This window comes from Macadamia integrifolia, unplaced genomic scaffold (assembly GCF_013358625.1).
Source record: "Macadamia integrifolia cultivar HAES 741 unplaced genomic scaffold, SCU_Mint_v3 scaffold2408, whole genome shotgun sequence".
Classification (NCBI taxonomy): domain Eukaryota; kingdom Viridiplantae; phylum Streptophyta; class Magnoliopsida; order Proteales; family Proteaceae; genus Macadamia; species Macadamia integrifolia.
In genome coordinates this window covers 56,436-70,754 of record NW_024868696.1, presented here as the reverse complement: position 1 = coordinate 70,754, position 14,319 = coordinate 56,436, and the positions used below count along the sequence as shown (strand labels likewise).

At 40.8% G+C, this 14,319-nt stretch overlaps 1 pseudogene; it reads left to right on the top strand.

Moving 5' to 3' along the window:
* Positions 1-6: 6 nt before the first annotated feature.
* Positions 7-2,491, top strand: LOC122066475 (annotated as a pseudogene).
* The last annotated feature ends 11,828 nt before the right edge of the window (positions 2,492-14,319 follow it).

The window sequence follows — 14,319 nt, the reverse complement described above, 5'->3', positions numbered from 1 at the left end:
GTATCTAATGCGAGCTTTTATGGAATAGCCCAAGGGAATGCACGGGGAGGTGTACCATCAGCAAGGATTGCAGCTTACAATGTTTGCGATCAAGATGGTTGCCCTGGAAGTGATATCCTTGCTGCTTTTGATGATGCCATTGCGGATGGAGTAGATATCATCTCGATCTCAATAGGAGGGTCAACTTTCTATGACTTTGATGAATCGTCCGTACCAATCGGGGCATTCCATGCTATGCAGAAAGGCATCCTCACATCACAGTCTGCCGGAAATAGTGGTCCAGATTCGCAAACAGTCGTAAGCGTTGCACCTTGGATACTATCTGTCGCGGCAAGCACTACAGACCGCCATATCATTGATAAGGTTGTCCTAGGAGATGGAAAGATCCTTAAGGTAAGAAGCATTATGCAGTCTTGATTAATCTTTTGTTTGTTTCTCTGATGGGTAACTGGGGAGGGGGAAGAAGATTGTCTTACTTAGGGTACTAGCAAAAACTGAACTAATTTTTCTTTAATTCCTAGAAATTAAAGTCAGGGAATATCCAAGGATATTTGTCTAACCTCACTATCTAATATTGGATTAGTTATCACAATGTAAATAATATTTTCTTTACTATATGTCATCTTGCATTAAAAATAAAAAATATAATTCTATAGTGTATTTTTTTGTTAAAATTAAGGATACATTTGGTATGAATTCTTGGAATGCATTATCGACCCAACATACATATGAAACACAGAACCAGAAAATTGGTCTATTTTTAAGTGATTTATGCAGATATTTTATTCACTTCAGATATTGTGAATTGGAATCATGCTTGAGGAACAACTTCCATTAGCTTTATTGAGCTAGTGGTTCATAGATAGCAGCAGAAACTGGATTGCCTCCAAGTTCATAATGCCATCAATTAAGTAATATTTTTTCGATTTCAGGGTAATTCCATAAATTCTTTTACTTTGAATGGAACAAAGCATCCATTGGTATATGGAAAAGAAGCTGCAACAGCAGAATGTACTGAGCAAGCGGCTCGGTAATGTAGTGTCCCCTTCAATAACTACAAGCTTCTTCCATCATTTTAACTACATGACGAATTAAGAGTGAAGATAATTGCCTTTTGTGTTTCAGACTTTGTATACAAAGCTGCTTAGATGGTGATTTGGTGAAGGAAAAGATTTTTCTGTGTGATGAGTTAACTAAAGGAGAAGCAGCAAAGCAATTTGGTGCTCTAGGGACAATAATGTCATCTGATGGATCTGATGACTTTTCTTTTACATATCCTTTACCTGCAATACATTTAAGCACCCAAACTGCAGAGTAGGTCAAGTCTTACATAAATTCCACGAAGTAAGTTCACAATAACCATTGAGCTTCAAATGACCAATATATTGGTAGTTGTTTCATGATGCTGAAGGAGCTGAGAATGAATTCAATGTTCTATACATCATCATCTTATTTCAATGGAAAAAATAATATTGTAGATTAATTTGTCTTTGTACTAATTTTATACTCTTTAAGTGCATGATATCATTCAATATTTCAAACTTCCTAATCTATAGAAACCCTACAGCAAACATCTTGAAGAATGAGACAGAAAATGATTCATCTGCCCCAACTGTTGCTTCATTCTCTTCCCGTGGACCAAATGGAGTTACACCAGATATTCTCTCTCTCTCTCTCTCTCTCTCTCTCTCTCTCTCTCTCTCTCTCTCTCTCTCTCTCTCTCTCTCTCTCTCTCTCCACCCCAAAACAAATATATATATATATATATATATATTGTCATTGTCTTTCTTCATTCATTTTGTCTTTATCTTTCTTATCACATGTTCTTCTCGAAAAATATTACAGCCAGATATAAGCGCCCCAGGGGTAGATATCTTGGCCGCATTTTCACTTTTAGGTTCACCGTCGGGTACTCCAATTGATGAAAGGAAAGCGAAGTTCAGTATATTATCTGGGACCTCCATGGCGTGCCCTCATGCTACAGGTGCTGCTGCTTATGTTAAATCTTTTCACCCCAATTGGTCACCTTCTGCCATCAAATCTGCACTCATGACCACTGGTAATACCCTCCTTCAATCTATATATGCTTGTAAAATTATTTGTTTTCATTTTGATCCAATCTTATTTTCCTTTTGAATCTATAGCTTGGCCAATGAATGCCACCAGGAACCCTGATGCTGAATTTGCTTACGGTGCTGGCAATATCGATCCAGTGAAAGCTATAAATCCTGGTCTGGTATACGAAATCCTAAATGATGACTACATCAAATTCCTCTGCAATATAGGCTGGGATACCAGGAGGGTTAGAATTATATCAGGAGACAACAGCAGTTGTCCTCAAGGCACTAAAGGAACGCCATTGGATCTCAATTATCCATCAATGACAGCTTATCTTCAACAACAAGATAAGCCCTTTGCAATTAATTTTACAAGGACAGTTAAGAATGTTGGTTCAGCAAACTCCACATACAAGGCATTATTTTTTCGCTAAAAAGTCATGTATATTAAAAGAAAATGAAGAAAAAAGAAAAAATAGTACATCAGATGAGGAAGGGAGAAATACCCAACACTCACACTAAGAAGAGAGGGAGAAGCAGAAACTCCACCTTCGGCATTGCCTTCAGCAGAATTACGCAACTACCCAACTCCACCAAAAACAAAAAATCTGGAAAGAGAAGAAATTCCTAGGTGAATCTGAACCTAGGCCGACCCGATGCATCCATGTCTAATTCCATTTGAACCAGGGTTGGCCAAATTGAAATAGGCTCTGACACTTCAAAACGAGCAGCTGACTTTGACAAAAAATCCGCCACTGAATTTGCTTCCCTATAGCAATGCGTTATTTTCCATTCCACATCCTCCAAATAAGAAATACAATTTATCCATCTTTGCCGAGCTATCCATGGACTTTGCCTCTTCTGAAAAATAGTCACAACTGCAACTGAATCACATTCTATCCAGAGCCGTTTCACATTATGCTGCTTAGCTAATTCAATCCCTATCATAAGCGCTAAAAATTCAGCCTCAAAATTTGTGCGAGTTCCTAGAAATTTTCTGAAATTTGCCACTACCTCTGCCTTTTCATTGCGAAGGATTCCCCCTGCTCCAGACTTCCCTGGATTACCAATAGAGCAACCATCCGAATTGATTTTTATCCAACCTGGATTAGGAGGGCACCAGAAAATATTGAAGATTTCCCGAGGCCTTCTCCGCACTCCTGAAATACCCAATCTTCTTGCAGTGACAAGATCCGAAAATGAGATGGCTGCCCCTGAATGAACCAGCTCTTGGCAGCTAATTTCTCTCTTCACTTGTCCAAAACAATGCTCTTTTGATTTTGAGATTCCTTCGAATTTTTTTCCATTCCTCTCCAACCAAGTAAAGTAAGGGATTAAAACAAAACCCTTCAGCCACACCCCTTTAAAGATGGTCTTCTTGGCCTGATCTTTCCACCAAGCTATCAAACTTTCAACTCCTTCAAATCCAGGCCACCTAAACCCAAAACAACAACAAAATTTCTGCCACATGAAAACTGCAAAAGAGCATTCATACATGGTATGATTTATTGACTCTTCCGCTATGCCACAGAGAGTGCACTGAGATGGCAATGGAACCCCTCTCTTTTTCACATTATCATCAGTAGCAAGCTTATTTTTCAACATTCTCCATCCAAACACCGATTGGCGAGGTTGAAGATGAGAATTCCAAATCAATGAATACCACCCCACCTTTGGCGATTCCCGTCTTACTTTGTCCCAAGCCGATTTTATTGTAAAAACTCCAGATGAATTTAATTCCCAATGACAAATATCATCCAGATCTGAAATTATGATATCCTTGGCCTGATCAAAGATATTTTGAAAAAATTCAGAGCTCACCTGGGGAAAATTCCACTCATCTTGGCAAATGAAATCAGAAACCTTTGCCTGCATCGAATCAAAGATATCTAACTGCAAACCATACATCTCCTCAATAGACTTCTTTCCCAGCCAGCTATCTTTCCAAAAATTTATCCTCTGACCATTCCCAACAGTCCATTGCTCATGAGACTGTACCCACCGCCACACCTTTTTAAGACCAGGCCATATCGAAGAGGAAAGGTAGGTAGTTTTCAGCGAACCATCAATCTTCAGAAAACGGGCACGAAAGAAAACACTCATTAGAGAATTTCCATGTTTGATTTGCCATGCTAATTTGCACAGGCATGCAAAATTAACATCTCGCAACCTCCTAATACCAAGACCGCCTTCCCTGGTAGGTTTACATACCTCATCCCACTTCACCACTATCTTCTTCCCTGTCTCCATGTCACCAGACCATATGAAGTTTCGCATCCACTTTTCTACTATTTTTATTGAGCTTCCTGGCCACCAATAAATCCCAAAATTATGAATTGGTATGCTTGAAATCACTGATTTAACCAGCTCCACCCTACCAGCCATGGAGAGAATCCGACCCTTCCATCCCGATAACCTCTTCTTGATTTTATCCATCAGCGGTAACATGTGGTCCCGTTGAACTCTCCCCTTGAAGAGCTCCACACCTAAATATTTAGTAGGCTGCCTTGCAGATTGGATTCCCATAAAAGTACTTATAAAATGTTTCCTGTGAGGGGCAACCTTTCCAAAGAACAAACTACTTTTTTCTAGATTAAATATCTGGCCAGAGAATGCCTGATATTTATCAAGAAAGGCCTTAAGATTTTTGACAAACTGAGCAGATGCATTAATGAAAATGAAAATGTCATCAGCAAACAATAAATGGGAGGGAGTTAACACACCTCGAGGCCCAGGAAGAGACTTTATCAAACCATTCTGAACCATGCTTCTAAGACCTCTACAGAGAACCTCTTCTGCTAGAATAAATAAAAAGGGAGACAAAGGATCTCCTTGTCGGAGACCTCTACCAACCCCAAAGAACCCCACCGGGCCACCGTTCACCAAAATTGATACTCTGGAGGATAGAAGAAGGTTGTGAATCCAAGAAATCCACCTAGATGAGAACCCAAATTTGCACAGAACTGCAAAGAGGAATTCCCAAGCTAGAGAGTCATACGCCTTTTGAACATCGAGCTTCAGACCCATTTCACCACCCCTAACTGAAGAATGCATCAAATTTGACAGTTCTGAGGCGAGGCTGATATTTGCTGAAATTATTTTACCCTGCTGGAAAGCGCCTTGCTCTTCCGAAATCAATTTAGGCAAAACAACAAGTAATCTTGAAGATAGAATTTTTGATATCACTTTGCAATAAAAATTCCCCATACATATAGGTCGAAACCTATCTAGAGAGGCCGCCCCCTCAACTTTGGGGATCAAGGAAATAAAGCAGTTATTTATTCCTTTAGGAAGCCGCCCTTCCTCAAAGAATTTTTTCACTGCCCTGCAAAAATCACCCTCAACAATAGTCCAACATCGCCTGAAGAAACTACCTGGGAACCCATCAGGACCTGGAGAGCTTACAGGATCTAAATCCCAAACAGCTTGTTTTATTTCGTCCCCACTCGGGACAATCTCCAATTCTGCCACGTCCTCCTCCTCCAACACTCTGGGAATATTATCAAGAAGGTCATTATGAACCGTGATTTCACCAGCCTCATGAAATTTCTCAAAAAAATCAGAGACATAAAACGATATTCCCTGTTGGTCTGAAACCCAAGTTCCATCTTCCTTTTTTAGGGAGGTGATCTGATTTTTCAACCTCCTAAGCTTCACGGAGAGATGAAAAATCTTCGAGTTACAATCTCCATTTTTCATCCATCTCAGTTTAGCTTTTTCAGCCCACAACTTCTCGTACATTTGGTTGGCCTTCAATAATACTGTTTTTGCATCTGCCTCTCTGTTAAATAATTCATCATTCATCCCAGCCACCTCTATCCCACCTCTATCTTGAACCTTCTTTAATTCCAGCTTTGCTTTATCGACCTCATCATTCAGGTTAGGAAAATTGGCCCTCGCCCAAACCTTTAAATTCTCCTTGACCTGCTTTAATTTTTGTGCCAGAACGAAAATTGGATTACCCCCTATCGAAGTTTTCCAAGCTTCCTCAACCACAGAGATAAATTGATCATTTTCCATCCAAAAGCTATGGAATCTAAAGGGGATATTTGTAGGTCTTTGAACATCATCAGAGACAACAATTAAAGGGGCATGATCTGATACCGAAGACAACAAAACACGCTGCTTCACATTTCTAAACACATCTATCCACTTCCCATTACAAAAACTCCGATCCAACACTGCAACTGCATTACCCCTTCGACGATTATTAGTCCAAGTGAATTTCTTTCCCTGAGAAGGGATAGAAAGCAATTCACACGCATCAACCATTGCCTGGAATTCAGCAGCTGATCCAAGATTAAACTTACCAGGACCTCTTTTCTCATGCGAGAACAGGGTTGCATTGAAATCCCCCATCACAGACCACGGAACCAAAGCTGATATCGGCAACTCCAAATCTAACCACAATTGCCTCCGCATAATTTTAAAAGAACTTGCATGTACAAAAGAAATACCCACTTTACTACCTGGCCAATCAAAGATGACTGATATATATTGATCAGACATACCTGAAACAACTGGTCTCGAAACCCCAACTTCCATATAATCCATAAATTTGGGACTTTGTCATCCCGAAAATTATGAATGAAATCCACAGCATACCCCAACCGACTAAAGAAAATAACAGGAAATTTACATACCTGAACCATGGGTTCAGCCAAGCATAACACATCCGGGGCATGCTCCTTCACCAGAAGACGTAAAGCGCACAACCCTGCTGCCTTCCTAACACCCCGAATGTTCCAATACAGAATCTTCATGAATTACTTCTTAGAGAATTGATTTTTATCAGACTTTTTAGCCTGACTACCTGTTTTCTTTCTTTGCTTTCCACCCTCAAGCATACCTCCGGCCTCCTTCTCCCGAGCCACTGCCACCGTATCCATTCTTATAATTTCTGAATGCACAATAGAGACTGTTCCCCTTGAACATTCCACCCTGGGAAAAGAAGCAACCACATGATCCTCACCAGGGTCTTCAACAACTGGCTGCATAGCACTGGCCATGGCAACACCACGTCCAGGTCCTTGACCCCCACCGAGCCTTCTATAACGAGAAGGATACCTCCCCTCCGGAACAGCAACCTCGCCCACAGGAGTAAGCCCCATTCTGGGTTCGTTCCCCCCAATGGATCCACTGGCGGATCACCAGGAACTCCATGGAGCGGGTTCTCAGTTGGCTTTGGATCAGAGTCAACATCCGATCCCTCATCCATTCGAAATACCTCTCCTTCCTTAGGTAGAATATTAGAAATCTCTCCTTCCTTATTTATAGGATTAGAATCAGACTCTAATTCTATAACCGTCCCTGACACAAAGCCTTCCTTAATTCCATAATTTTCATCTCCGTTGGACTCCTTTCCTAACACGTTTGAGCCTTCCTTAATTCCACATACAAGGCATTAGTCATCACTTCCAATTCTAACATTAAAATCAATGTTGAGCCTAATAATCATTGAACGAGGATAAATCATTTGTAGTGACTGTTTCTGGAAGTAAATTGGACCCAAAGACGTCTATGGCATCTGCATCACTGGAGTGGTCCAATGGCACTCATAGTGCGAGAAATTCGATTGTTTGCACTCATTTTCCAGTGCTTCTATATAGTCATTTCTATCAAGTTCTGATCCATGATAGAAGCATATAAATCACTACAGATGGAAAGTGAAATGTGCTTTGGATAATAAAATTCAATATCTATTAATTCATGTTGCTCTTGAACTAATTCTGTAATTTTTAGTTTAATTATCATTCTGAGTATTATGTCTAAACCATATCGTCTCTTTTCTAAATTTTATGTTGCTTCAGTGTTCATAAACTATGGCTTTACATTTAGGGTGTGTTTGGTATGCATTTCCATTCTGAGAATGCACACTGTTTGGCTGTATATTTAGTGAAAATATGTTATTGATTTTTTGATGTTCAGGAATTTCATCGAACACCTCATGGGTGTGATTTTTTATTAAAAATAAAACTAATCTACCGCCCAAAGTCCATCGCTGCTAACACACAATTTTATTGTAAATCATCCTAAATGTTTCATTGATAGCTATTGTATTTATACAAGAGATGGTAACCCTAATCACCTACAATATGTGACTAAGAATAGTCACATGCAATATTGAACTTCCATAAATAATACATGCAATCTTCCATAAATGCTACATGCAATATGGCTTTCCAAGAGAGAGAAATTGGAATATTGAGTTGCCCAGAATGGGTGAACTCAATATTCCCTGATACACCCCCCTCAAGTTGGAGAGTCGGAGAGACGAATCTTCAACTGTCCGCATGAACTGAAACTGAGCAGTTGGCAATCCCTTCATGAAAATATCAGCCAATTGATCATTGGTGGAAATGAATTGCACGGATAGAAGACGATTGGCGACCCTTTCGCGAACAAAATGAAAATCAATTTCCATATGTTTGGTGTGGGTGCAAAATACAGGGTTGGCAAACAAATAGGTGGCCCCGATGTTGTCACACCATAGAACTGGTGGACCACGCAGAGGAAAGCCAAGTTCCTTGAACAAGGCCTTAAGCCAAATGAGTTCCGTAGATGCATTGGCCAGACCTTTGTATTCAGCCTCAGTAGAAGAGCACACAACAGTCTTCTACTTTTTGGAATTCCAGGAAATCAAGTTAGGACCAAGATAAATGGCGTACCCACTAGTGGAACACCGATCAGAACTACTACCAGCCCAATCAGCATCAGAGTAAGCTTGAAGGGTTACATCAGAGGAGCGCTCAAGAAGAAGTCCATGGGTGCGAGTAAGCTTGAGGTAGTGCAGGATGCGCTTAACTAGAGTCCAATCATCTTCAGTGGGGGAATGCATGGATTGACAAGCCTTGTTCACTGCGAATGACACATCGAGACTAGTCAAGGTAATATATTGGAGAGCACCCACCATCGAGCAGTATTTAGTGGCATTCGACATCAGAGTACCCCCTTGCTTAGACGGCTTAAAAGTGGTGGCAACAGGCATCTGAATAGTTTTGCAGTCGACTATGGCTGCCCGAGACAATAAATCAGAGATATATCGCAACTAAGAAAGAACAATTCCCTTCTTATGAGGCAATGCTTCAATGCCAAGGAAAAAACTAAGGGGTCCCAAATCCTTAATGGAGAATTCGCTGGCAAGCCTTGTCAGAAGCTCAAAGATGAGGCAGTGTTCCCTGCAACAAGTATATCATCAGTGCCTATCTGGTAAATAAATAAAGACGGATCCGTCTGAGAAGCAATGAAGCCAATATTAGTGAGAAAAGTAGATAACTGATGGAACCAAGCCCGCAGGGCTTGTTTGAGACCATACAGAGAACGATGGAGGCGGTAGACATGGTTAGGATGTGTGGGATCTTTAAAAACAGGGGGCTGAACCATGTACACCTTCTCAGAAAGGATGTCGTGTTGGAAGGCATTGTGCACATCTACGTGGCGGACAGGCCATCCTTGAGAAATGGCAATGGTAAGAACTAAGCGAACTGTAGTAGGCTTCACAACAGGACTGAATGTCTCTATGAAGTCAATTCCAGGCTGTTGGTGAAACCCCTTCGCAACCAAATGTGCTTTGTAGCACTCAAGTGAACCATCAAACTTTCGCTTAATTCGATACACCCATTTGCATTCAACCAAGTTCATATCAAAGGTGCGTGGAACAAGAGACCAAGTCTGATTTCTCAATAGGGCATTAAACTCCTCTGTCATAGCAGAATGCCACTCATGGTATTTCTTGGCTTGGGAGAAGCAGGTAGGCTCGATAAGGGAAGGAGATGAATGGAGGGTGTGTGGTGGGTTTGGACGAGGTCTCAGCTGCATCCTGTGCAGCTGTGTAGGTGGGGCAGCCGATATGGGAGGTGAATATGCTAGTTGAAGGCCCAAGAGGCGGGTAAGATAGGGGATGGTGCTGGTGGTGAACCATAGAGATTGGACAATTGTTGAACTCGCAGGGAAGGAGATGGTAGAGAGTTCGAACTAAGAGGAGGGGTAGACAATAAGGGAGAATTTTGAGCACATGGAGACAAGGGAGATGGGGGACTAGGCAGGTGAGGTTGGTTTGAAGGAGATGGAGAAGGTAACATAAGAGGCACTGGGAGGGTAGATTGGGTAGGTGCCAGGGAAGGAGGCTGTATAGGGAGAAAAGCCCAAGGGGGACGATGGAGGATGGTGTAAACTAGGTGGGGGGCCAAGAACGGAATGGGTTCAAAATGGAAAGGAAGTCTCATCAAAGCGAACGTGACGAGCAATGTAAGTCCGATTAGTGGAGAGATCAAGACACCGAAATCCAGTGTGAATATAACCAAGAAAAACACAGGGGGCAGACCTAAAATCCGTTTTGTGACAATTGTAGGGACGTAAGAACGGAAAGCAGGTGCACCCAAAAACACGCAAGAAACCATAGTCAGGAGACTTGTGGTGAATGAATTCAAAGGGAGAAACACTCTGAGAAACCTTGGATGGCATCCTGTTAATGAGAAACACGGAAAACTCAAAGGCGAAGTGCCAAATTTCATTTGAACAGACCTATGTGCAAGAAGGGAGAGACCTGTCTCAACAATATGACGGTGTCTTCTCTCAACAACCCCTTGTTGCTCATGGGTATGAGGACATGCTACCCTATAAGAAATCCCCAATTTAGAGAAGAAGGTGGGTAAAGTACGAAACTCCCCACCCCAATCAGTTTGGACAGCCTTTATTTTACTTGAAAAATGACATTCAACCAATGCTTGGAATTTTATAAAAATAGAGAGAACCTCATATTTTTGAATAAGAGGATAAAACCAAATAAATTTTGTGTTATCATCCACAAAAATTACAAAATAACGGTGTCCAACCACAGAGGCAGTGGAAGATGGACCCCACACATCACTATGAATTAACTCTAAGGGAGACAAGCTATGAGAGGGGGAGGGACCTAAAGAGAGATGAGAAGCTTTGCTAAGCTGGAAACCAATACAGAGACGACTAAGCCATGTGGGCTGACACGAAAATTTAATGATCTTGATCATATGACACAAAAGACGCTCATGTGGATGACCCAAACGCTGATGCCACCCGTCAGCAGAAGTACACTCAGCAACATGGACACTAGGGGGAGGAAAACTGGATTTGACAATGTATAAACCTCCACTACTTGGACCAGAAAGAACTGTGGCCTTGGTCACCTGATCCTTAACAAGAAAATGGGAGGAGTGAAATTCAAAAAATATGTGATTGTCCCATGCAAATTTCTGAACTGAAAGAAGTGGTTTTGAAATAGCGGGACATGAAGAACATTTGATAAACGAAAAGAAAGATTAGAATTATTGGAGGGAAGAGAGGAGGTACCAATGTGGTGAATGTGTAAACCCTTACCATTTCCCATGTGCAGTTGATCTTGACCAGCATAGGTGTCATTGGACGATAGGGAGTGGATGTCTGGGTTGACATGGTGAGAAGCACCAATGTAAGGATACCAAGTTAGGGAGGATGGTCGGTGATTGGGGTAAGGGAGAATGGGAGGGTTGGGATTGGTATAGTGGGAAGTTGGGTGATGATAAAAATGTTCCGAGAAAGGTCAAAAGAAATTCCCCATCCCCGCAATAATTTGGGCCATTAAAGTCCCAACATCATTCAAGAACGCTAAGATTGGTCAGAAAGTTTCCATCTTTTCCATTTCCTTAGTGATATGCTTTAACTCCCTAGTGAGCTGCCAACCTTAGGTACATAACTTTTCCCCTGGTGGATTGTACTTTGTACCTTGATGCATTTATATTCACTTATTCCCCAACGAAGCACATTTCACACCTTGTTACACTTGTGTTCATCTATACTCGCTCCGAGTCGAGTACATTTTGCACATTTGTTGCACTTGTATCCCTTTGGAATTTCTCCCATGGAGCACACTTGGCACCTAGTTGCACTTGGTCCCTAGGGACTCTGGTGGCAAAACATACTTTGCATTCTCATTGTACTTTTGCTTCAAAAGTCCCTATTGTGTTTTCCAGTTAGAAATACCGACAAGCGCACTCATATTCCATTATGTCTATAGACCCTATTCTCTACCTATGTTTGAGACATTTGCGTATGATTCAATTCTGTAGAATACACTATTACTAGTTAATTGGATAGACCTTATATTAATTTCTTGTTTTGGCCAATTTTACTGTCTTAGTTAATCGCTCACTTTTTGTATTGCAAACCATTCCTGAGTAAGATTGCCAACAGTATATGATCTGAAGCAACAAAATGTGGTTCTTTTCTTTTTTTCCTTCAGTTGTTGCATAGGCTCGAATAAAGAGCGGCAATCTGTAGACACCTAATTTTGTCCCCTTGATGATAATGAATTACAAATGAAGACAGAGTTTGCACTTTCACTCTCAAGTAGGATCCACTTTTCAGAAAAACTTAGTTTTTTTAGCTACCCTAATGTTATAAATGTGCCCTAAATTTCCTTGTGTGACTGACTGAGATGAACCACAGTAGAATGCCAATATCAATGGTTACTGTGTAGCAGCAATTTTCTGTCAAAGAGGGAGGAATGACCCCACATGCACATTCTACTCAAGTATTAGACACTAGAAGAGCTACAGACCATTAAGAAGAAGTTAGTGTAAGTACCCTGCCATTGAAGGGAATTCCCCGAACCATAGTACTGAAACGCACCAAGATATGGCCCACATACTTGCATATACCCTAGAAACCCTCTGTACAACATGGTGAAGTTGTCCTAACTTAATTAGGCACAATTGAACCATCCTGTTAATTAGGAGTATTGTGATAAAATAGGTTATTTGGCCATGGGGCTTGGCCTGCACATCCGTGCACCTCAAACCACCTCCAATAGTTGGTATATGAATGGATTAAAATTTAGATCACACTAAGATGGGCCCACTAGTGTCGATTGGGGAATTAACCCAGTAATGAGAGAAAACCCATTTATTTCCCAAACAAGCCTTAGTGAACTTAACTTACCATTATAAAAAGTTATAAGCAAAACCCATTTGTTCCCCAAACAAGCTTCAGTAAACTTTAGTTACCTAATAATGAGTTATTAGAAAAACCCTTAAGTGACTTAGTTACTATAAATAGAGCTTCTTGCTCATTCATTTTATTCCTACTAAACCAAGAACAAGAGAAGGGAGAAAGGAGAAGAAGAAGAAGAATAGAAAGGGAGCAAGGGAAGTCACTTTCCCATTAAAGGTCTCTCTCTCTCTCTCTCTCTCTCTCTCTCTCTCTCTACTACTACTACTACTACTACTACTTCTACTACTACTACTACTCTACCTCTATCATAAGCTTTCTCTCTCTCTTACCCCATTTCTTCACCCCAAGCTAAATTAGGAACCCTAATCAAAATCCCTCTACCCACCCTCTCTCTCTTTCTCTCTCTCTCTCTCTCTCTCTCTCTCTCTCTCTCTCTCTCTCTCTCTCTCTCTCTCTCTCTCTCTCTCTCTCTACTACTACTACTACTCTATCTCTATCATAAGCTTTCTCTCTCTCTTACCCCATTTCTTCACCCCAACCTAAATTAGGAACCCTAATCAAAATCCCTCTACCCACCCACTCAATCTACTAATGGAGTTGGGGATTTTGTGTAGGACGTCTAATCTAGCTAATTGAACCACATCACATTTGAGTGGAGGGACCTCTCACATGAAAAGCCCCAATTTAGGCAACCCAAAAACCCTAGAAATTGAGCAATTGACCAAATCTCCTATAATAACCCATCCTAACCTAACCCTATGTTGGGAAAAAAGATGTTGTACACTTAAAATATGGATTTGGGGTGATCATAAATGAAATTCGAGACCAATGCATGAAGCCCCAAGCAAATATCCCAAAAATTAGTTAACCTAAACCCCAAATTTGTGGAATTAATCAAATCCTCTATAATCTATCACCCTAACTCAACTATAGGTTGGAAATTGGTGAAGGAGACCTAGACTAAGGGATTGGGGTGACCACATTTGGGTCTTGGTACCCAATGCATGAAAACCCCAATTTGATTCCCTAAAATTCAGTAACATAAATCCTAAATTGAGGAAATTGGACAAACCCCTAAATCTAAACCTCAGAGCTGACTAATCACATCATACCCAAGCTAATTAGTGTGTGCATATGTTGCATGCATGAATTCTAACCCTAGAACACTAACCCTAACATATATCTCCTACCTAAAATGAGCAAACCATGAGGTCGGGTGTGATTAACACTATAAGAATAGAATTAGGAGTATTTATAGCTTGACCTTTTTTTTTTTTTTTTTTTTTTTTTTTTTTTT